The following is a 25,791-nucleotide window of genomic DNA, read 5'->3' as shown; positions in this document are numbered from 1 at the left end:
AAGGGGGTCTGTTGCACGTTAAATCCGTCAGCCCAAACGTCCTCCCGCTGGTGTGGTGTGGAGAGAGGGGTGCCAGCTCAGGTGTCGTCCTTGTCATCTGACCGCGGTTCAAAATTACGAGGTCTGTCCCAAAATAGCTCTAGTGTTGCTTTACAAAGAGACGTTAAAATAATTAAAACTAAAAAAACTATACTCTTCCAGAACAGAGTTAGCATAATCTTATCACTTGATGGCTGACTAAATTTCTTAACTTTCTGACAATTTACACCTTCCACAGATAAAAAGCGAATCACTGACATTTCCTCCTTGGTGCAGATCAACAATAGAGCTGCCATATTTAACGATCTACTACAGTCCAACGACAAAGACGGGAATAAGAGTGACATGTTACATAGAAGTTTTGCCAACTACACTAATTCAGCGCTAATTACTAGTAATATTACCTAACCCTGGAAAGTGAAATTTCAAAAAAAAACCCTTTACTTTTTGACCTTTTTTCGTCGAATCCACGTTTAATTGTTACTGAACGTTATTCGTTACAGAATCGTTATTCGAACAGTTTCCGTGTCAGTATCATCCTTAATATCTGGCCATCCAAATTACAAACTCTAGGATGTGGTTTAATAACCAGAAGGTAACTCTACAATAAATAATGAATTGATAATAATCTATAATAATAAAAGGAATTGATTATAACGAACGGCATGAATGAGGCAAAAGACTCTAAAACAAATTTATAATGACATATTTTATAGTCAAGCGATAACATGTGCCAGCAATGGAACCAATGGAACAAAACAATTCTTTTATAAACCTCATACACTACCGCAACGTTATTTGGACAAAAACTAAACAGATTGAATCATCAGCTCCAACGATTTTAACAAACACCACAATAGCTTAGAAAAATTAAGTAAACAGCAGAGTCTTGGAATATTAAAGAAAAAGAATAATCACTCAACGTTTTTTGATTTCATAAATTGAATTAGACAGATTGTAATTTTAAATGTATAAATGCCTCTAATCATTTCCTGATCCTAAGTTTTATGCTATCCAAATTTCCTCCAAAAACAGATATTCGTAATAAATCTCACCAAGTGCAATATTTATTCCACACACGACCATTCAACAAGGACGAAAACGGATAACACAGTTTCACAAGAATTTCGAAATCTTGTCTTTGATACAAATGTATGTCTTATTCAGAACTGCAAGATAAAGATTCTAACTTACAAGCGTTCGAATACGTGCTGAATTTTTCAAATCATGACAGGTGTCACTTTTACTCCAAAAAATGTATTTCAGACATGTTATTTTTGGAGATTTGGTTTTGAGAATGCTTTTTTTTTATTTTAGGATGTTAATTTGAATATAATCATTTTTAGAAAAAATTAAATGAATAATTCTATGTAAAGATGAAACCTTCATAAAAAGAATATTACCCACCGATTATAATAACGATTGTTTAATCTCTAATAATAAATAAAATTAATTTAACTCGAGTAAAATAAGCAAATTTTAATAAACATCACCGTATCGTTAATTTTATGACAGAGATATTTCTAATAAAAATGGAAGAGCAAAATTAAACTTTTTAAAGTTGTTTGATGTTCGTAATTTTTGACAAAATTTTCGAGTATTTTTTTTTCTGCTCATTTATTTTAGCGAGTTATATATATATATTTTATCCATACAAGTTTCTTGTATTATGAAAGTTTTAAATTAAATTTTCGAATTCTAAATGATAAAATTGTTTCTAGTTCTATGAGCGCATACATAAAAGAAAAAAAATATATCCTATGCATATTAAAATTTTCTAAACTACTTATATATTAGTAATTATTAGTACTTTTATTACTTTTATAATTATAGTAATTATTAGTACTTTTAAAAATCAGTACTTCTACAACTACTTATTACTTTGCATATTTATTACTTCGCATATAAGCTTAATTTATATGCAGCATTTAGATATAAATTAGCGTTTTGTCCCCACGTTAATTTAAACATAAAACTCAATGAAAGTTCTTCTCGAATTCATACACAATTCTATACATCAAAAAGCATAGAAATTTTAGAATTTTGAAAAAAAATATCTGAGCTAGATAAAGGATAATATTTTGTTCTCTAGATTAATAAATCTCAATTCTTGTTTCTTCATATGTTATTTGTTCAATGTATCAAACATTACATTTTAATTTGCAGTACATTTGGTGAATAAAACCACCTAAAAAGTTTTGTTTTTCTAGATAAAGTCATAAAAAATGACTACTTCTTTTTAGAATTGTGAGATGATTCTAATTACTTTATAAATTTTTACTATTCAAGTATGTGGTGGTAACATTATAAGCCAGTTAACAACTTCCGGAGAAGAGTGTACACTTTTGTCTAGTGGCTTTGTTACTCGGCTACGAACCCTAACGTTGCGAGTTCGAACCTCAACCTGCACAAGTATATTAAAAATAGAATGCTGCATCTTCAAATTATACAGCATCAAATTAAACAATTTCAAATCATTATTCTTTAAACAATTAAATCGTCATTCCCTGAGAAAGCAAAAAAAAAAATGTAATTTAATTTTTTTTAAATTTTTTTTATCTATCTCAGAGCCTAAACTCCATATGCTATATGCGAGTAATATCAATATAAACAGATGTTTCATTCTTGAAATAATGGCAATTCTTTGTTAAACATTTAGAAAGTAAATTAATCTAATAAAACTTCATTATTTCAGTATTTTGGGATTTTAAATGAAAATGAAATAAATGTGTCCGTATGAGGTTTGTAATTTTATTTTAACAATAACTGGCCATACAAAGTCAGATAATCAACGGAAATTTAAAAAAGAATTGATTAAACAGATTTGTTCTCATAAAGATGGAAAGACTACTTATCTCTACGTTTGCAGTTTCGAAAATTCATTTTTTTTTTATTAATTATATACAAAATAGCAAAAAAGCTAAATCACTTTTGAAATCAATGTCTTAAACAGACACGAACAAAAATATGAATTTTTTAAAGAATAATATGACTGCTAAATAATTGTACTATTTTAATACATTTTTTTAAACCTGTGAAAATGAATCTAAATAATTTATTAAGTGTTACGATTTAGGTACATATTAAAAATAAAATGATACATCTTTTAGTTACACAATAGCAAGTAAAATAAATTCAAATCATTATTCATTAAAAAATCAATTACCATTCTCTAAGAAGGCTAGTATTTTTAAATTTTTATCGATCTCGGAACCGTAAGTCCATATATAATGTATGAGTAATATCAATAATTTAAAAGAATGCTTCAGGCTTGTAACAGTAGTGATTCCATGTTCAATATGTTTACAGCTAATATATCAACTACTATTATTAATATTTCAGTATTTTTTTTATTTAATTTTTAAATAAAATAAATTTATCCATATGGGGGTTGAAACTTTATTTTCTTATGAACTGACGATGTAAAATGACATAATCAATGTAAATTCAAACAAAATTGTTAAATATATCGTGAAAATACAAACAAAATTGTGAGATAATTAAGGAAAATTGAAACAAAATTGATGACACGAATTCGATTTCATAAAGATGAAAAATGCAAGTTATCTCTTCGTTTTCTGTTTCGAAAATTCAATTATTTATATGCTAAATTTTATTATTTATATACTAAATTTAAAAAAAACTAACTAAATCATGTTTTAAATCAATAACTAAAACTGACACGAAAAAAATAATAATGAATTTTTAATAATAACATGATTACTAAATAGTTGTACTATTTTAATATTCTTTAATTTAAAATGTATAAAAATGAGTTTTTACAAAAGATTTCTTAAATTTCCAATTTCTCAACAATTGAAGAAGCAAAACGAACAATTTTTATTAAAGTGTAGGATCGAATGTGTATAGTTATACAACTTTATAAATCTAAAAGAAAAAAACAGGCAATCTCTTTTACACCCGTTTCAAATACCCTAAGGAAATTGAAAAAATGCAAATACGGTTTTTTCTCAGAATCCACTCTTTAAAGAAGATAAGAGTGAATTCTGAGATAGAATTGAAAAGTTTGAGCCACGCGTTAAGCGAGAACCTGGTGAAACACAGAAAGAATCTGAACACAATTCCAGAAAATTCAGTGGGGAAAATAACGGAAAATGTAAGTGTATAAAAGGAAAAGTGTGATTTTAGGATTTGAAAGTATACTTGATGCAGAAGAAAATGAAAAAATAATAATGTATAATTTTAAAACTATTAAAAAAAGAAATAAAACAAAATATTTAATACAATCTTAAGAGATTTCTTTAATGTCAAAAATGGATTTTTTTTTTTTGTTTTGTTTTGATTTTGCATTTCACGATATTTCTAAAGAATTTTTACTCAGAACTGTGATTTGATTCCCAAAAATAAATGCATTTTCTATTTCTAAATAATTATTTTTCTTTGTTTCTACGCTTACCAAAATCACACTTAAAAAGATTAAAACGTTTTGAATATAAATAATTTCGATTCCTTTTATCTATAAAAAATAAGATATTAAAATTCTTCACAATGAAAAAAAAAATTCAGATTTAGCGAAAAGGAAAATCTATTTTTGTGAAATCAGGATATTCACTGGATTGAAATTTACTGTTAAAATAATTAAAGAATCGAAACTATAAACATTCAAAATACAGGAAGTTTACAGAAAACTTTGTGACAAACTTCAGGAAATAAGGTAAGAAAGTAAAAATTAATTGGAAGGAACACGACCAGGTATCAACAAATGAATATAATTTTTATTCTTTATTTTTAGAAATAGAAGAAACCAATCTTTAAAAATGTGTTAAAACAGAAAGGTATTTTGATTTCCAATGCAAAAGTTAAAAGTAATTAAGAGTAAGCAATAAAAAAAATTGCAGAAAATATTTTCAAAATATAATCAGAATCAAGGAAAAATATAATTAAACTGTAATCACTGGAAAGGTATTTTTCTAAATTTTAGTATGCCTTAAAAATTTTGTAATATTTAACTAATAAGATCTCATGAATTTTCTCGGGCAAACGTCAAAAGTTTTCTCATTTTCAATCAATTCTATTTCGTTAAATTCGCTGCAAACATTACTTTCCCACTTTCGAAATCGTATCTCCAACCAAATTTTAGCCATCTCCAACAGATATACAAGCTTACATTATAAATAGAATTATTTATTGACTCCATCATATGAAAGACAAATTTCAACAGTATATCTATCATTCAAGCAAATTTTCTAGCTAAAATACAGCCAAAAACGTTTGATAGAAAATTGATTCATTTTCTATCAATTTGATTATTTCTCCAACGATAAATTTAGAAATACATTTTAACCTAATCAATATTTAATTACTGACACTTTATAATATTTAATTACTTATAAGCTTTGAATAGAAGTTTATAGTTGACGAATTTCTGCTCTTGGTTTAAATTAATTTAAATTGAATGCAAATACCTTACGAGTGAATATGAATTAGTACAGTTTATTTTTAGCTTAACATAAACTAAATTTAAAATTTCTAACGTTTGTATTTTTCTCCAGGAATTTTTGAAATAGCAATACATTATTTTAAAGTCAAACCATTCGTTTAAAGTTAATTACAGATCTCGTGTATGCTGATTTAAATCTCACTGGAATTAATCCGGGATTTATATAATAAAAATGATTCCTTGATTTTACTTTCAGTTCTTCAATAAGGAATATCCAATTTAAAGAAGATAAATATTTATTCTATTCCCTTTCTTCTTCTTTCAGGGAGAAATTCGCATCAAAACGCAAATAATAATAATAATGTTGAAATATTTATTCAGATTTTTTTTTTTAATTTTCCGATATTTAATTGAAATATTTTTTAAAAAAATATTTTCTGATTTTATAATTGAATACATTATAAAGCTTTATTTTATTTATTTCTTATTGGCATGAATGGTTTTGGGTAAACGTAGAAGATTTGTGAGCAGTTATTAATGTCAAAATAAAATATTACTTTTATAAATTGGGGACATATTTGCTACAGAACGATAAATTGTACGAATAAGTTGGATCTTAGTGAACAGTATTCGTTGTAAATCTATAAATGAGTTATTTTTAAGCTATAAATTTATGTAAGTGTATGTATTTTAAATAAAATAAAATATTAATTTCTTTGTGTGTAATAATTTAGATGAATTATCGTTGCATTATTCATCATGTTTGAATTATTCAGTTTTATAAGCTCATTAAAAAAAATTATGCCCGAGTTAATCTTTTTTTCTTTTAACATGGATCGAAGTAAATGGTAGATATTAACTTTTCTTTGTATTAGAAATAAAAAAAGTCTTAAAGTTAACAGAGAATAAACTGAAATTAATAGCTTGTCATTAAAGAAAGAAAATAATAACGAAAAGTGTGTTCACTTCTTCTAAATAAATAACATGTCTTTCCTTCGTACAAGAACTTGTCGGCATATTCAGCTGTTCTAACTACATCCCGTTCTATTATTTCACACATCATTAGGTTTTTTTTTATCCATACTCTTTAATTTTGAGTCAAAACTCTAAACAAAACAATCGTTTTTCTTATTATTTCTCGCATTCAGAAATTGCCATAAAAGGAGCAGATACTTACTCAGATTAATACTTTTTCTTATCTTCTCACCACCCACCCGAAGGCATTCAGGTAAATCTGAATGACCGGGTTATCACTGTGTCAAGAATACATCTCCCCTTTTAGGAGGCGCCTTCCGTCATTGGTAGAGGTTAGTCGAACCCACAACATTTTTACATTCAATACGATGGCTAGCACCAATCCCCATAACGGAAGCTTCTCAATACCATCTTTGTAGTGCCTCCGTGGGAGAGAATTATTAGTTTTGGAATGAATCAACATTCTAAAATTAATAATTCTTTTGAATGATTTAATATTTAAAATTTGCAACTTTTATAACTAATAATAATGCCTCATTTGATCAAAGAGTGCAAATAAAAAATGCAATGAATCTTACTTAACAATAGACACAGAATATATTTATTTACCATATAAGCAAATGCTATTTTATATATTTCTAGATTATAGAAATATTGGTGATAATTTTATTTTATTTTTGAAATTTCATTCCTTATTCATTGTAGAAAAAAGAATAAATTTTATAGTGATGTGTAATAATCTCTCTTCTCATAAATAAATAAAAAAGAAGTTGGTACTGATACAAATGCTACAATCCGAATGCAATAAATAAGTTTTTCATGCATAAACTAAAGTTTCCATTGCCTGATTTATAACCACATATATTTTATATTTATAAAAAAATTATTCAAATATAAAAAAATATGATTTTGATGATTTATTCCCATAAGAACCTTTATATTTGGCATAACATATTTGATTAAATCATTTATTAAACTTTCATTGGTGAATAAAAAGAACTTCTTTTTATTCATTTCAAATTTATTAAATATATGTATGTAATAAATATTAAATAAACATGAATTGGTTTAATTTGGTGATGTCTTCAACAATTCGGTTGAAATAGGAGTTATTAATTCAACTAATATTCATAGTTTATAGGAAAATTTATAAAATTACAATTTTATTTCATTAATATTCATTATTTCAATTAACCGTATTGCATGTTGACTGCTGATTAATGAAACATTTCATTATAAACCTGTAAAAAAATCTTTTCATGAAAAATCATTTGTAATGCTAATGCTATTTTTTTTTTAAATTGTGCAATATAAAGGATAATAAGTTAATGCAAATGGACCACATTTTTATCCTTAATAATATTTATTAATTTAGTTTAATAAAATAATTGCAAACGTATCATTTTTGTTTATTAACCCTTTAAAGGGCCACTTTTTCCTAGTCATATTATGTTAAAATATTTTTAGGCTTGAAATTAGAATAATAAAAGGGATTCATTTAGCTTATTAGATAAATTTAATTTGATTAATTAATTAATAATTAAGCATCAAATCAAGACACATCATTTTGTGTAAAATAAAGAACTAAAGCATCTAAGTTTCTATCTTTCTAAAAAAATTCGTTAGAACTTATGCCAACCTACATAAATTCATACGAAGATTGATAAATTTGGTGGGAAGCCCTAGAAAGGGTTAAAGCACAAAAGTTCGACTGCTAATTCATGAAGAATTATATTATCAAACCGTAAAATAACTTTTAATAAAAAATCAGTTGCAATTTATTTTTTAATGCTATTTATATTTTTTCGCGCTATTTATTTTTTTAAATAATGGCAGTATAAAGGGTAATAATTTACTGCAAATAAACCAAATTTTTATCCTTTTCGACATATATTAATTTAGCTCAATTAAATAATTGCAAAATTATTATTTCCGTTAATTAAAGCACAACAGTTTAATTACAATTATCTTATTTTCGTAAGATAAATAAATTTCAATAAAACAAACAATGCCTTAATTATAATATTAAACACAATTTACTTTCAAAGCTTCTTGCTATTAAATAATATTTGTATAAAGAAATAAATCGTTATTTCAATAATATATTCTTTATCAAGTAGTTTTTTTTATTGTAAACCGTCTCGATTTTTGTTTTGGTGCATATTAAAAAAAATCCTAACTTTTTAAAACTAAAGAAAATATTATAACACTATATATTCTTTCAAACAAGGTGGGCTTGAAAAATTCTTAAGAACCTATCAGTGATTCCCTAAATAAATCTAATAAATCATATGCCAAAAGAATAAACGGTTCTAAATCTTATACCATTGAAAACTTCCTGGAATATAGAGGTTTCATGGAAATTCGCACACCTGGCATTTACGGAATTTTCTAGGAAAGCATAAGTAATAAGATCTTGGTTAGTGAATGAATAGGTCATTTAGTCGTGTATTACTCGTTTTATACAAATAAATACTTTTTTTTTTAATTTAGGAATTGAAAAGAACTTCCAAATATATTCTTTATGTCTTTCAAAGAGGGAAAGTTCTCTTTTATAAAGATCAACTTCATCTATTTGATATCTTTAAAACTTTTCTTTATTTCTGTTATTTTAGCATCTTCAGACGATTTCTAAGAAGGATACATTGAAAATATTTCTTAGAAGTCGTAGTATAATAAATGCAACTTTTTAGTATTTCACATTAGCCCCTTATCCATGAAAAAATTATTTCTCAGAAAAACCAACATAAAAACTTAGTCGAATTTCCCGATGTCGTATACTGTTATAATACTGTTCTTTAATTAATTTACCAAATAACTTACTAAGCGGTGGTTCTAGTATATAATTGAAAATACAAAAATTATTTTAATAGATGTAGAAAACGTTAATTGTCACAAAATGACAACAATTACATAATTCCTTTTTTTTTTTTTTTTAGATTCCTGTAAAATGTTGAAGTTATACAAGTTTCAAAGCTATACTGGTAAAAAGAATATTAAAACTCAGTATTTAAGCATTAAAATATTTAAAGCCTCGTGAAAATAGTTAAAACGTGAACAACCATTTTTAATACACATTTTCACAAATATCGAAATAAAATGGAAACAATAACTCTAAACATGAGATTATACTGTTAGAGTATTAATGCATATATTATATATTATACTATATACTATTATTAATAAAAGAGTATATACTAAATATATAATTAGTATTTTTAGTAATATTATACTATATACTAAAAAAAGAGTAGGTTATAAAAACATTGTCAAAATGCATATAAAGAACAGTATACGCATACTTATGCAAAAGGAAACAACAAAACGACAATTAAATCGCAGCAATAATGTGTTAAGTTATTACAGTTTCTAACTTTTTCAAACATACATCCAGTAAGAGATTGCATAAATATCTTTAATCTCCCGCGTTCTTATAGATTTTTCGACAGGGCAGAATGTTACATGGAATTCTCAAGAAAATCTTCAAATCTCGGTTTCTAGTAGATACAGAGTTATAAATCTTGCATTTTTCAGAAATGTTATATTTGTTGTCAAGGTCATTCTTTGCTACAAAGTTTGATATTTTTTCATTCCTTCAATATTAAGAATCTCTATAAAACTCTTTCCAACGATAAAATTAATATGGTACTAAAACGCCATTGCGGATCAAGATAATATGTCTTTATTTGAATCTATTTCTATGAGATTTCAGCTCCATTAGGAATGCGCTAAATTTGTCTTCCATTCGACAAATGAATTGCTTTATATCATGGTAAATTGATTATAATGGTGAATAAATATTAAATTCCATTTGAAGTAAAAGCAAAATGGATCATAATTCTTTTTTCGATTTCTTATGACAAAGAATTAAAATTGTTACAAAAGTGAAAAATAAAACTTAAAATCAAAAATTAATCTACGAATTTCATTATTTAGTGTTTCTCGTTCTAATCGAAAGAAAATAAATGTTGGGAATTGCTATCCTATAGAAGTCAGTTATCTATATTATTGACTATTTATCATCATTATATATCACTAAATATGCACTGTACATTATTTCTACGTCCATGATTCATTAATGGTCTATGGTATGAGGCAAGTTAAACACATTAATTTTCAAAGTGTTAGAATATTTTGTTCGATCTATTCTAAAATTTCAGGAAAAGATAATCGAAATGCATTACTCTTAAATAAGCTTAAAATTATTTTATAAATTTATTAATATTAGCTAAAAAAATAGCACATAATAAAATTTATTCCATTTTAAAGCTAATATTTAGAATTTTTGAGGTTGTGGAAAAATAGTTTGTATACAATCATTGGCTTTAATATTATTGAAGAAGTCTTTATAAGGGTGATTTATTTTAAAGTAAAGCTAATAAAAATAATTTTTGTCAGCATTTGATTCATAAATTAAATTTGGAAGCTCATTGCCCAATTGCCTGTTCAATTGGAATGTTTTGAACAATTTCTATACTACACATGTTTCAGTGTCTATCATGCAGTTTACAGAAATCACTAAGCATATAAACAAGCTTATTTCAAAATCGATTTTTCCTAGTATCATAACTCGAAATTAAAAAAATTATGTTAATAATTTCACAGATAATATAATTAGAAATATGAATTATCTCAAATCTTCAAGTAATTGTTCTAAATAATCTTAGTTCATTCAAAAAGAAAAAAAGATTTTTATGACAGCATTTGCAACTAACTTGCTTGAAGACTTGAAGAGGTAATAATTTTCAAAAAAAAAAGATATATTTTAAATAAACATTTCTATTTAAAAAGGCGTATTTTTTCCGCGAAATCTGTTTATGTTTATGTGATGCAAATCAAATTATCATTAATTTTCTTTTAGGAATGTATTGCTAATTTTGGAAAGAAAAAAAAAATATGTGACATCACGGTACTTTATAAGTCAATGTCTTGTTAAATGTCTTTTCGTTAAATTTCAAAATTCTATTGAGACCTCATGTATTCCATTCTTAACACACGATCATATCAAAATAAAGATTTGGCATTGCATTTTAACAATATGCTTCTTAATGGAAGAAAAAAAGATAGCATCTGTTCACAGTGATAATTACAAAAAGAAAAACATACCAATTTTAGGCTTGCAATCACGTTGAAAAGTCGATTGTTGTAGAAAACATTTATCTTCTCTATATTCTTAGTTTTAAAACAGTTTCTTTGTAAACCTATACGAAATTTGTCTCTACGTTCATTGAAATGAAGTTACCTACATTTTTATGTTTGCTTAATTTATTTTCATGCTGTTTTACATTTTCTAAACACTATTTTAACAAATTTTTAATTTTTCGTAAACTTTTCTGGCCAAAATCTCTGTAAATTATAGTCTAGTGCTTTTTCTTTTCTTCAAATTTGGTACAACACATTTTCATTATACCTCACATTTCCTGAATAATAAAATGAGCAAACCAGTCTGTTAAAAAGACTTTACAGTTGTTGTAATGATTTATAATGCAAAAGAAAGGGAAAATTACATGTTATTTATCCGTCGAACCTTAGCATTTAGAGAACGAACTTGAAAACTAATCTTTCTTTTCTAGGAACTAAGTTACATATTTCTAAACTAGAAAATATTTGCTTTATATCTCTTTTTGGGCAAAGTAATCACATTTTTTTAAATATTCGAAATAGTTTTGGTTTTTAACTTATATATTTTTGTTTCGTAAGGGTTTTTTTAAATTTATTTTAACCCTTTCTAGGGCCGTGGGAAGTATGCTTCCCACCAAATTTATCAATCTTTGTATGAAATTATGTAGGTTGGCATAAGTTCTGATAAATGTTTTTAGAAAAACAGAAACTTAGATGCTTCAGTTCTTTATCTCACACGAAATAATGTGTCTTGATTTGTAACTTAATTATTAATTAACCAAATTAATTCATTAATCAAATTAAATTTATCTAATAAGCTAAATGAATCCCTTTTCTTATTCTAATTTCAAGCCTAAAAATATTTAAACATAATATGACTAGAAAAAAATGGCCCTTTAAAGGGTCAAATAAAAAACATTGAAAATATATCTAAATATTTTTTTGAAAAACACATTCCTAATGTAGTATCATACTTTTAAAAAATAATAATTTAAACCTAAATGGAATTCCATAACTACCAATAGACATTCACCAATGATTCATTCAGCAGTGACAATATCTCTCTAATTTCTAAAAGAAGTACAATAAGGAAGTTGCCATTACGAATTCCCTTTTAAACATTTGTCAACAGCAATTAATAATCAAGAAAACAAACTTTAAACACTATTCTTTGTTGGTTTAAAATCGTCTTTTGACAAGCCATTTTTCCAGAGTCATCGACGCCAAAACAGCAGCTGCCAGCAACGCAACAGCAGGCTGTTCGCCAGTTCTTCTTTCTGCCACTATTTCTTTCTGTTTCTGTTTTCTTTCCAGCGAAAAGAAAGGGAGAAACTTCATCGAGCCCAAGAAGCCCACAGGAGCACTTTGTCCCGTCCGATGTAAGGGTAGTGGAAATCATGTTGAAAAGTTCTCCAAAGAGGATCGATACCAAAGTCTGCTCTTTCCCCCATTCGCCTCCTGGGCAAGTTTGGCCGAGGCAGTTGCCTCAAAAGAAATTCAATGGAGATTTTTGTCTCTTCTTTTATTTTGGTGTCGCTTCGGTAATGTGTGTGGGGCGTGATGTTGGTTGATGAGGGTATTAGTTGGGAGGCGAAAGAATGAGGATGTGAGTTTTGCTTAATCCCGATGTGTTGTATATTAAGGTCATCGGGTAACTGCTGACTGGAATGTCTGATTCAAAACTTTCGGAGTGGTGATGACTTTTGTTTGATTAGGAGTGGAGGTTTATACATTTGTTCTTCGTTTGTGTAGTTACAGAGAATTTATATTTTTAAATAAATTGAGGGTGACAATATCCATTATTGTGTAAAAGAAAATGGCTACAATATGTGGGGAAAAACGCAAATTAAGTATATATTTATCATCCGTACGTTATTTCATAATGTAATTGCACAGTACATTAAGGTATTTTTCATATAAGGAAATAAAATTCTGATGGTTAGTATTATAGAAGGCTGCCACGTCATCTTCATTAAAACTTTAGTCACTCAAGATTCAGTGACAGAGGTTTGGCCCAGGTCAAAGCTATATTGTTAATGATTAATTTGCGTCCAAAGGACTCGATAAGCTCTATTAAGTCACACAGGTGGAAGTTGCCCTTTTATTATCATTTAACGTAATGACGTTATAAAAATGCAAACCGCATCTAACCACATCTCTTGTTTTAAATAGAGCACGTCAAGCACGTTTTTCAATGTTAAATCGTAAGTATTGATGGTTTTACCTCTGACTGTTTTCCTTGTTAATGTCACAAGCAGCCACCTTCTCGGATGTTGGAATGTAAAACCTTATTTCTCGACTTGATGCATATCTGAATGTAATAAGTGGCTAAGCCGATAAATAGTGTAATGTTAATAAATTGCTATTAAATATGTATCTTTGTCCACTCTGTCTGCTTTTCCTTTTACTGAGTAACAGAATTTATTTTTCGAGCAACCCTTGTATAAGGAATATAAGGAAAGAAATATTAAAGTTGTTAAATTTAAAGGAACATATATGACGTTTTATGTTACAAAATAGGGAAAACGAATTGACTAAATTCTTTGATGCAATAAATAATTATTGTTTACACATAAAGCAACAAATATCTTTGGAATGCAAAAATTCCCATTATGCTTCATTTTCATTAACCGTATCAAAACTCTCACCGAAAGTTAAATATTTTTTTATTATATTTACTAACGAATTGACCAGTATACTTAGAATATTATACCATCAAGAATAATAATTAGGCTCAGATATGAAAGTTTAGTAATGATGATTTGTGTATTTATCTTTTTTATTGAAAGGAATGCAATAAAAAAACTTAATCTTTTTCTGTTGAATTCCATAAAATGAATAATTCTTGTTTGCCTTAATCTTTTGTGATTTAAGTTAGGAAATTGCTCAAACCCTTGTCCAGTTCGTTTTATTCTTATGTGATAGAAGTATGCATTCTAGAATATAATCAGAAATTGGTTCAAATTCTTGTCAATTTCATTTTATCCTTATTTAATAAACAACTATTTTCTAAAATATTCTGCTAAGGATATTATAAAGGTCCGATTGAGAGTCTATTTAGAGATCTGCTTATTAACCTCAAAACCTCATTAATCCAGGATACACCACACTTTTTTCCAAACCTGAGTTTTGTATCTTAAAATGAAGCAAAATATAAGGAAACCTAAGGGAAAGTGACATCTTTGCCAAACAATCCATTCATTCTGATTAATATAAATTCGTTACTCAATGAAAAAAAACAATATTTTTCAGGGTACATTTATAATTATGCAATACTTTCAAAAAATTATATAAAAATACTATTTATTCATTGCATTTACTTTTCATTTTGTATTCATTGGCATCCATCAACTTTCCTTTTCTACCTCCGAATTATCTATTTTATCTAATATAAAAGAATATTTCAATCACAATATTCTATCCGAATCTAGAAGATAGTGATGAATAAAGTGGAAAATTCCCTCGGCTCTTTTACGATAAGAAATCAGCTTAAGGCATTTGATTTACTGACTGGTTAGAGATAAAATGCTTAAAACAGTATTTATATATTCTTTCTTTTTCAATTTACTCAGAAAAAAATATAATATTAATAATTTAGTATAAATTTTTTAACATATATATTTCCGCATTATAGAGAAACTTTATTTGGAATTGGAGCATTGTTATTCACGATAAACATAAGAAAGCCTTAAAATTCCTTGGTCTTTTTTTTTTCGTTCTAAAAAACTGGGTAAAAGAAAATGTGTTTTTGAGTAAAAAACACATAATATGTTAACATTTAAATCAAACATAATTGTTGATTATGTTTCATATCTGATCTCTAAATGCAAGATGTTTTAGAAGTTGTGAAATAAAGAAGATCGTAAGTAATTACATTTTTGAATTCCACTCATTATCTAGTATATAAAAATGAATTTTTGTTTGTTCTTATCTCATGCGCTCCCTTACCTCTCAGCCGATTGCGATGAAACTTGGTCAAATTATTGCTTGCATATGCGCAAATGTTATAGGTATAATACAGTTATCATATCTTCATATCTAAAATATAAAAATGAATTTTTGTTTTTTTTTCGGACTGTATGCACTGCTGTACCGTTCAACCGATTCCGATAAAACTTTGACAAAAGTCAAATAATAAACGGCAAACGGCACATATCATCGTAGTTAATTGCACGTACATTAAACAAAATATAGTTATTATGATTGATGTCAATCAATGTGAGTGAACGGAAATCGAAAATATTTTGTGCAAGCGATTCTTTTTTTCTTCTCATTAACGAATAGCCATCTACACAGGATGTAGCCATTCAGTGTGCACAATATTTTATTTGCGGCAAACCACACATGTTATTTTGAGTTTATTATCTCACGCATATAAATTAGAATTATTATTATCGAAGTCGATCAAGTTAAGTTATAAATAATGGAAATTTTCCAAAACAAACATTAATTTTTCTATTTATTCAGTGATTCGATAGACCATATTTCGGTTAGACAAGCGTATATCGTGTTGATTGCTTTTACAAAATATACGTTCCCAAATGTTCCTCACTTAATAGATCTACCAGAGCAACACTTAGAAATAAGTCATTTCGAGCTTCTCAAACATTCGAGGAACGACAAGCGAGCAATAAAGCAGATATTTTACGAATTCCAAATTCACGTGCTTCAGAATCTCAAGATCAACATGCAGTAAGAATCAGGAGACACCTGATCACGCGCATCAGAATCAAAAGACCAATATGTGGAAAGAAGCGAGGCAACTATTCTTAATGTAAAGTCGGTTGGAGAAGATATGCTCATTTCGTGCATTCCTATTATTCAAAACCAACATCCCTTTTGATATGCGTTTTTTCTAGAGGATTTTTCAGTGTTTTCAAGAGTCCAATGTCATCAAGTGTAGTTTGTTCCTTCATGCTAGGTGGGTTAGCTTATCAGATTATATAGATCACTTAGCTTCCCCAACACAGCATCCGAATAAGATACACAAAATTTTTCCACGACTTAAATTATACTACATGTATGAAAGTAAATAAGATTGAAAAAAGTAAAAATATCAGACGATTTCAAAAATGCGATGTTTATAATTAGAGCATTGTGAGAATGTGGTGTAACGCTTCTCTCACTTGATAAATGGCATACCGGCCAGATGTAATACACCTGTTACCCTCATATTGTCAAATGCCTCCAGACTGCCAGATGGGGGATCTTCTTTGCAAGTCATTGTGTCTGGTCATTAGTTGTATCCAGATAAAGAACCGCAGATGGGCGCGTCGTGGGCTGACGTTCTTCTTCACGAAAGAAGAACGTCAAACCATCCAGTTGTTAAAACTTTTCTTCCCATTATGAAGGGACTATAATTAACATGTGTTCTGGAAGGGTCTGCTACAAAGATGAATCATTAACGGACATTTCCACAAACGACTGGAGACTATTGAGGAAGCCTTGCTGTACGGCTATTGAGTGATAAGGAACTCAAGTGTACAAATGAAAAACTCATAGACTGTGATTTGACGGAAATAAAATGCGCATTTTTGTTTTGGGAGTATAGAAGAGCAGTGAGAGCCTTTTTAAGGAGGAGTCGGAGAGATATGAGTGTTCGAAGGTGTTCTTGATTTTGTAAGACGCTTCGTGTGATTCGGGCTTCTGTATTAAGATCCACTCGATAAAGATCGGAGTATTTCTAGAGATCCCTGGTAAACTAACGGCTCACCCCTCTAAAGGCTACCTCTGGTATCCCTGGAGTAGCCGTTTGAGCTAACAACCTGTTAGCGTTTTCTGTGGTGTTTATTTTCCGAACTAGTCGAGAAACTATTTCATGATTAACTTTCAATTGTTGTGTAAATTTTGTAAATCATATTAACCTAAATGAAAACAAGTTGTTCTTGTGTACTTATATAAAGGAATTGTTTCTTACGCAACTCTCTTATTTTGACGGTCAGGAACAAGACATTACAGTGAAAAAAGAGCAATCAAATGAATATAAAATCAATGAAAACTCCTAAAATAAAAGAATAACATTTCTAACTTGTCATGTTGATAGAAAATGAAGAAGCAGACGGATACATATGAAACCAGTGGAAATTTTGTAGTTGAAAGGGATTTTCCAATGTCTTTTGTTATTCGTTATTAATTCATACCTAACATAACTTTAATGAGTTTCATCGTTATTTTAATTATTAAATATTTAAGAGCTGTCGCTTAGATCATTACATTCAAAGTATTGGCACGTTCTTCATAGAAAGCGGAACAATTAAGCCAGTTAATTGCTTGAAATATATTTAATTAACTGAATTGAAAAACACAAAAATAAAGTAATGTGTAATCATGAAAGTAATTCATACTAATGAGTTATCATTTTACAAGCATTTCTATGAAAAACAGTATGCTGAATCTCATGGTTTTAACAATAAGATACTCTAAGACCTATTAAAAACTTAAAAAATTCCATTAGATTTGGCAATAAAATACGTTAAAATAAATTTTTGAAAAAGCATAGGTGATCACATGATTCTAAAACTCATAGTTTATTTAAACAACTTATATTATAACATAACTTATAAAATAATAATAACTTATATAATATAATAATAATAATAATATAACTTATATAATAACTTATAAAATAACTAAATAAATATCTGCTCTCTAAGTTTTTTATTTTACCTTCATAAAATAACTGTAGTTTGCTATTAGGTCTTCAAAAGTAATAGAAATATTCATTTTTAAAATAAGCAGAAAACGGAAATTATTTTTGTACTAAGCCAACTGTTATTTATGTGTAAGTCCAGAAGGCTGAAGTACGTATTGCATAAAGTAAATGAAATATTATTTATAAGCTAAATGAAATTGGAGGCTATAAAGCATTCTTAAAGGAAGAAAATCACGATCAGTTATTTATTTCTGGAACTATCTTATCATTTTATATTATTATTATTTTCATGAAGTATGTAAAGAAAAACGTTTGTAATCGGCAAAAAATTCTCGTTAGATATTTACGCAAATATACATTTATCACACCTCCTCGAATCAGAAATACAAATTTTTGGAATAATGTTTGTCTGTTTGGGAATTCAACAACTCAAAAAAGTATTGATCTAGACAGATAAAATTTGGTTTATCGACTCAAAAATAGATTTGTATCAAGATTTAAAAGAATTTTCATTAACAGGAAATTGTTTTGTCTTTTTATCCGACTGCAAATGGACAGAAGAATACTACCTAGAAAGATCTAGATAGGTAAAATTTCAAGTTTAGCATTTATAATGTAAATACATATCACATTTTGAACAATCATAAATCTACTTAAGGATTCACCATCAGTCAGTTTGCACATTTGCATGTACGTAAACGCGATAATTCAAAAATGTGTCAACTTAGATACATTTTAGTTCATAATTTTAGCATTTAAATTGTTGATATTTATCAAATTTTGAATTAAATCCATGGAAGGGATGAATTTTTGTCGTTTTATACATGCTCATGCAAGTAAAAACTATAATATAGAAACTTATATCAACAAAATTTGCTATGCGATGTGTTGTTACAACAAATATAATTTTTGTGCTCAAGCTTTGGCCCTAATCAAATGAAAAAAAAATCCTTAAAAGTGTTTACTTGATCTTTCCCTCTCTACTACAGAGCACAAAAGGCTCATGTGTTGAGCTTTGTCGAAACTCGTGGCGTTTCTTGTTTTGTTCAAATTTAATTTATGCACTTTATGCATGGAGGCAAATGGTGCACTTTGCTATTAATAGTGTAAAATCAAATAAATCTGCAAAACAACCACACGCGACAAATTTCATATCGAATATTTCCAGTTATGATATATGCGTTCACACTTTAATCCGAGTTAAATTAAATCCAAGAAGCCTTTCACAATGATACACTGTTATGATCCTTAATTATCATCCGGCCTTCGCGTTACAATATATTATGGCATTTATTATTCAATTGTTTACTCCCACAGGCTATGGAAAGCTACAAGTCTCATTACTGTGAGATAATTAATGTTTGAACCCCCGCTATGCTTTTAATTGACTTTGAGACAAGAGATTTCAGTACATTACATTTTTCAATCTTCTCTAAGAAACTGTGATTGTTAAGATAGGAAATGTAACATTCGGAAAAAGTTTTGAAAAATGTCATTCAAGAGCTAACAATAACCAGTAATCACATTTTAATCAATTTACAAATAATAATTTAGTTCTTTTCATTTCTTAATTAGGGATTTTACAGGATAACATAATATATTAGCTGGAACCTAGGGCATAGCTGCCACAGAAGAGATAATTTTGGAAATATCATTTATAATTTGAAATAGCTGTTTTGTTTAATTAGGAATGATAGAAAGAATAATATTCATTGAAATTGAATGATATAAGGAGGAGAAGTATAAATAATATTTATTATATATTTTTTACTTTATCATTCATGTGCTTTAAGGTAGAAAATATTTTTGTTTTTCCATCTTCAGTGAAAAAAATTAACTTCTTGGCCGTCCGACTCGTGAGCATCCAACATACAACTGGCCTTGTGAAAAACAGGGATTTTCTAGGTTCAATCCGCACACTTGAAGTGATTGACCTTGCGCCTTGTTGATGGTCATTAATAATGCGAGTCGAATGAGGAACTGCAGTCGTTTGAAACCAAAAGCCCTGTCGATGGGTTTAGTTTAGTATAGTTATAATAACTTCCCGTTTTAAGCGACACTAGGGCTATTTTGGGATGGACCCCGTAATTTTGAACCGCTGTCAGATGACGAGGACAGAACCTGAGCTGGCATCCCCGTCTCCACACCACGCCACACCAGCGGCCATGTCGATGGGAAAAATGAGAATTCGGGAATCAGCACTTGCATGGAATTAGCCTTCCTTTAAGAGCAGTTGGCTTGCTTCTTGCCTCATGTTGGTCTTCTGATTCTGATGCCTGTCATCGGGTAGCACATAAACATTATTTTTCAATTCCTGCTGCATGTTGATCATGAGATTCTGAAGCATGTGAATTTGTATTTCTTAAATGATCTGCTTCATTGCTTGCTTGGTGTTTCTCATTTATTTGAGAGCCTCGAATTCGCTCATTTCTACGTAATGCCCTGGTAGATCTACCAAGTGACGAACGTTTGGGAGGAATATTTTTTGAAGAAGCAATTAACACGATATACTGATATATAACCGAAATATCGTTTGCCGAATCACTGAATAAATAGAAAAATTACTGCTTGCATTGGAAAATTTCCATTATATATATAACTTAACTTGATCGGCATCGATAATAATAATTCTATTTTGTATGTGAGAGATAAACTTTGAATAATATACGTGACTCGAAGAAGCCAAAATATTTTGTACGCTGATTAACAATATCTTATGTAGATGTTTATTCAGAAAAAAAATCATTTCACTCACATTGATTAGCATTGATGATAATAATTTTATTTTATTTGATATATGTGCAATTAACTCCAAATAACATGTGCCTTTTGCCGTTTACTATTTGTCTATTATCAATTATAAAATAGTGTTGAATAATAGAAACGTATGAAATGATTTGTTCATAAATTTTATTGTGTCCAAAATAAATGCTAATAATTGTACTATGCTTATAACCTTCGCGAAATTGCAAGCAATAATTTGGCAAAGTTTTATCCCAATTGGATAAAGAGTACGGCAGTGCATGAAAAAAGCAAACATTCATTTTTATGTATTAGATATAATAATTGTACTATGCCTATAACTTTTGTGCAAGTGTAAGCAATAAGTTGGGAAAGTTTTATCCCAATTGGATAAAGAGTACGGCAGTGCATGAAAAAAGCAAACATTCATTTTTATGTATTAGATATAATAATTGTACTATGCCTATAACTTTTGTGAAAGTGTAAGCAATAAGTTGGGAAAGTTTTATCCCAATTGGATAAAGAGTACGGCAGTGCATGAAAAAAGCAAACATTCATTTTTATGTATTAGATATAATAATTGTACTATGCCTATAACTTTTGTGCAAGTGTAAGCAATAAGTTGGGAAAGTTTTATCCCAATTGGATAAAGAGTACGGCAGTGCATGAAAAAAGCAAACATTCATTTTTATGTATTAGATATAATAATTGTACTATGCCTATAACTTTTGTGCAAGTGTAAGCAATAAGTTGGGAAAGTTTTATCCCAATTGGATAAAGAGTACGGCAGTGCATGAAAAAAGCAAACATTCATTTTTATGTATTAGATATAATAATTGTACTATGCCTATAACTTTTGTGCAAGTGTAAGCAATAATTTGGCAAAGTTTTATCCCAATTGGATAAAGAGTACGGCAGTGCATGAAAAAAGCAAACATTCATTTTTATGTATTAGATATATTATTTGTACTAAGCCTATAACTTTTGTGCAAGTGTAAGCAATAAGTTGGGAAAGTTTTGCCGCAATCGGATAAACAGCACGGCAGCGCATAAAATACGAACAAACAAACATTCATTTTTATATATTACAATTGTACAAGATTTTTCTAACTTGAGTATATATCACAAACTACCAAGATATTCTTTAGATACCAAGGCTTGAGATCTAGAGAATCTGAATGACCTAGGGATCTAAAAAATCTGTCATAATAACAGCACAGGCGGAAATTTATTGTGAAATCGTATACACCATCATTGACTAAAGCTCAATTCCTCCCATTGGAGGTACGTTCTGTCATCAGAGTGAAGGTAACTCAACTCCACGCCATTGCTATATCTGCAGAAGGAACAAGAAGATTACTTATCCGGCACCTTCTCATTATATATCCGTGTTGTCTTCCTCGATGTAAATATCACAGATAAAAGCCAGAATTTTTCCTCCATTAATGATATATAATTATACAACTTGCCCTTAAACAATCCAGTTGATTTTACAAAATTTTGAATTTTTAGTTAATTTAAGGCTTTAAATAATTTAACAATTTTTTAAAGAATTATTTGAAATGTTATATAAATCAGGATTTATATTATATAGATCAGGAGTTCAGAATGTTATTTTTTAGAGTTATGTATAGGTTTTCATATGCCTCAGACATTTATATGAAAAAGTAAGGAACTACACATGACCTTGATGAATATTCAAGCATTAATGATTGAATTAGTACTTTAATTTACAAAAAGGATTTTGATTTTATTTTCTTTTTCTTATATCATCTAAATTTCTTTCTGTATTTACCACAAGTGAAACTGCTACAGCTTAAATGTATCATATAAGTGCATGTGGAAATGGCAGAATTGGTAGATACGAAATAAAGATGCAAATGATAAACATACGTAACAAATGATATTATACAGAAAATATTGTTATTTCAGTAAAGATTATTTTTAAGGATAAATTTACGTAAAAATAAAATACGAAACATTACTGACGAAGCTGTTAATTATTTGTCTTAATCCAAACTACTTTTTGTCATACCAACGCCATAAAAGTGATCTAATTATACCCAGGCAAAAAATCACATTTATCCATCCTATACGAAATGATATAATATATAAATGTGAAAGGAAAGTAAATATATTTCTAAATATTCAGAAGCCTCCTTTAATCCTTGTATATACGAGATGTGTTTGCATAAGCCTGTTCAAATGTCTTTCAAAGAAAGCACATATTTCAAAATAATTCCGTAGTCCATGATTGGATGTTATTTCTATTCAGGCCATTGAGAATTTGATGTGTGACGTATAAGTGAGCATTGTTCTCATAAAAGAACTTGTGTGAATTAGCCTTACTTGATAGCCCGTTGAAGATCCATAAACGACCCATCTGATGAGGCAAAAACGCAATAACTGAGATAAATGAAATTCGGTATGATATTGTGTCACTGAAATTGTAATTATGTATCAAATTCTGGTTTCAATTGGTCTAAAAGTAAAATACCTAAAATGCATAATTGTTTTTTTAATATGATACTTAGCACAAAGCTTTCATATTCGAGACTCTGAAAATAAAAATATGAGCACTTTTGGAGTTATGAGCGTATATTCCAAGTCCATAGTTTTTATGCGGAGAAGAAGGAAAAAAGCACATTTGTCAGCAAGCTCGCAAGAGGGTTTCATAGTCATCATTCCAGCCTTTATCTGTTAGAAAATGTATAAGTTGCTCCTATTTTTATCCTGTTTATGAAAAAAGAAATATTGATACAAATGAATGTAACATACAACCATGGCAATAACACTGCAAATATGTATCAAATATCCGTATCAGTTTTTAAAGTATGTTATTGGAAAGAAGATAACAAAACCCCATGAAATCCATAACAAACTATGAAACATATCGCATCATTTTGTTTTAATATGAGAGAAAGTGGAGGTTTGACATTTTTCATAGATTTAGTATAATATATCTAAAATGTCGAATTAAAAAAGTTAAAAATAAAGGATGATCACTTCTTTCTTCTAAGCGGAAATGTGGAAGACACTTCGATGTGCCACAGCAGAATATCTTCCGCATTTCTTGAAGGTTTTGCAATTCTTAATCTGTTGCCTGCCCATTTTTGTTCAAACCATTAAAGATCTAAGCAAAACAATTTATAGTAGTGAATGGTAAAAAATATTATAAATTATAATTACAAAAAGGATGCAGTTACGCAAATCGTTTAATGGATCTAAGAAGAAAAAATATCTAACTGTTGGATATAAAAATGCATTATTTTATTGAGCGAAAAATACGGAAAATATTGAGCAAAAATTATGGAAGCAGATCAAAATATATACAAAAATAACATTTGTAAATACTAGAAACATAAAGAGACAACATATCGCTATAACATATGTTGACAACTCCGACCCCCCCCGTTAGGTACACGAAAAAATCTAAATGACCGGATCACGACGACAACAGCTACAGGAACTGCAGTTGAGCTCTAAGGCCCATCCCCGGCCACGGTACAACCTCTCCCGTGAGAGGCACTTCCCCCGTCATTGTTAAAGAGTAGCCATCCGACTGTATAGAACTGTGGCGAATTGTGATGCGTGAGGATAGAACTTGAACCTTGTCGTTCGCAGTCCAGTAACATGACCACGATACAAAGGCAATTACTCGTGCAGCGTAGTTTTTAACTGGCTTATAAGCTATTCACTACAGAACCAACCTCCATACTAAGAGCGTCTCATTCTTTTTTTACTCATGCAAAATACACGGTATATATATATATATCATTGCATATTACAAAATCTTTCGTTATCAAGTAAACAAAGGAATACTGATATTCAAAAGTGCTACAAAATTAAGTGAAAGAGTTGTAATACTCATTGTCAAATAAAAGAGAAAGAAAAATCTTAAAATGAAATCCGACTATTGGAATTTTGAACTCAGATAAAAGGACGGAATTTTTAAATGAAATAAGAGAAAATATTTGAAAAGTCTTTCGTTCAGGAAAAATATATGAAACGTAAAATTACAAATACGATCTACATCTGAAGAACTAGTGAAAAAGAATTAGATTTTCTATCCTTTCTTGGAACAAAAATATTTTTCTCGGCGATTCTTTTTTATCCACTTTTTCTATTTTGCTAAAACTTGTTCCTCGCGAAAGAAGTTCTCACGGCCAATGATAGAAAAAAAACTTTACAAGAAATAGCTCTTTCTTTGCTTAGAAAAGATTTGAGTGTTTTATGGATTTTAACCGACTTTTTGTCTTCTATTAATGATGTGTTTTTTTTTTTCTCTTCAATACCTAAAACCCACTTTTTTGCTGGTTTTTTTTAATTCTTCTCGATCTTTTCTTTGAATCTTCACTGCTACTTTTTTTTTCAAATTAATTACATTGAATATTTTAATTTTAGAATAAACCTTGAATTAAATTTAATTTTAAAGTTATGTAATAAAGAACATTAAGAAAGAAATCTGTATTCAATTGATTTAAGAAGATATCATTTTATCTATTAAATATTGTCCTATATTTAAAAAAATACTTTCGTTCTAATTACAAAAATAAAAGATAAACTATTATTTTTACATTCAAATCTATATAAACGATCAATTTTTGATTGAAGAATTTTATTGATTTATGTACAAAACGCGTTTGTTTCTTTAATAAAGAGAAGATTGTGTCAATTTATTCATTAAGTAAAGAGTAAATTTATTCATCAATTGTAAGAATAAAATCAACATGGATGAATTCTCTTGAAATTTTTAGTGAACTTCTTCGCCAAATGCTAACCAGTATGACCACTAACCACCATGCATATCTCTGTGTGTGTGTCATCTGTTGTGTCCTCTCTGCATCTCAGATTCATTTTA

Source organism: Argiope bruennichi, chromosome 3 (assembly GCF_947563725.1).
Source record: "Argiope bruennichi chromosome 3, qqArgBrue1.1, whole genome shotgun sequence".
Taxonomy (NCBI): Eukaryota; Metazoa; Arthropoda; class Arachnida; order Araneae; family Araneidae; genus Argiope; species Argiope bruennichi.
This window is presented reverse-complemented; position numbering follows the sequence as displayed.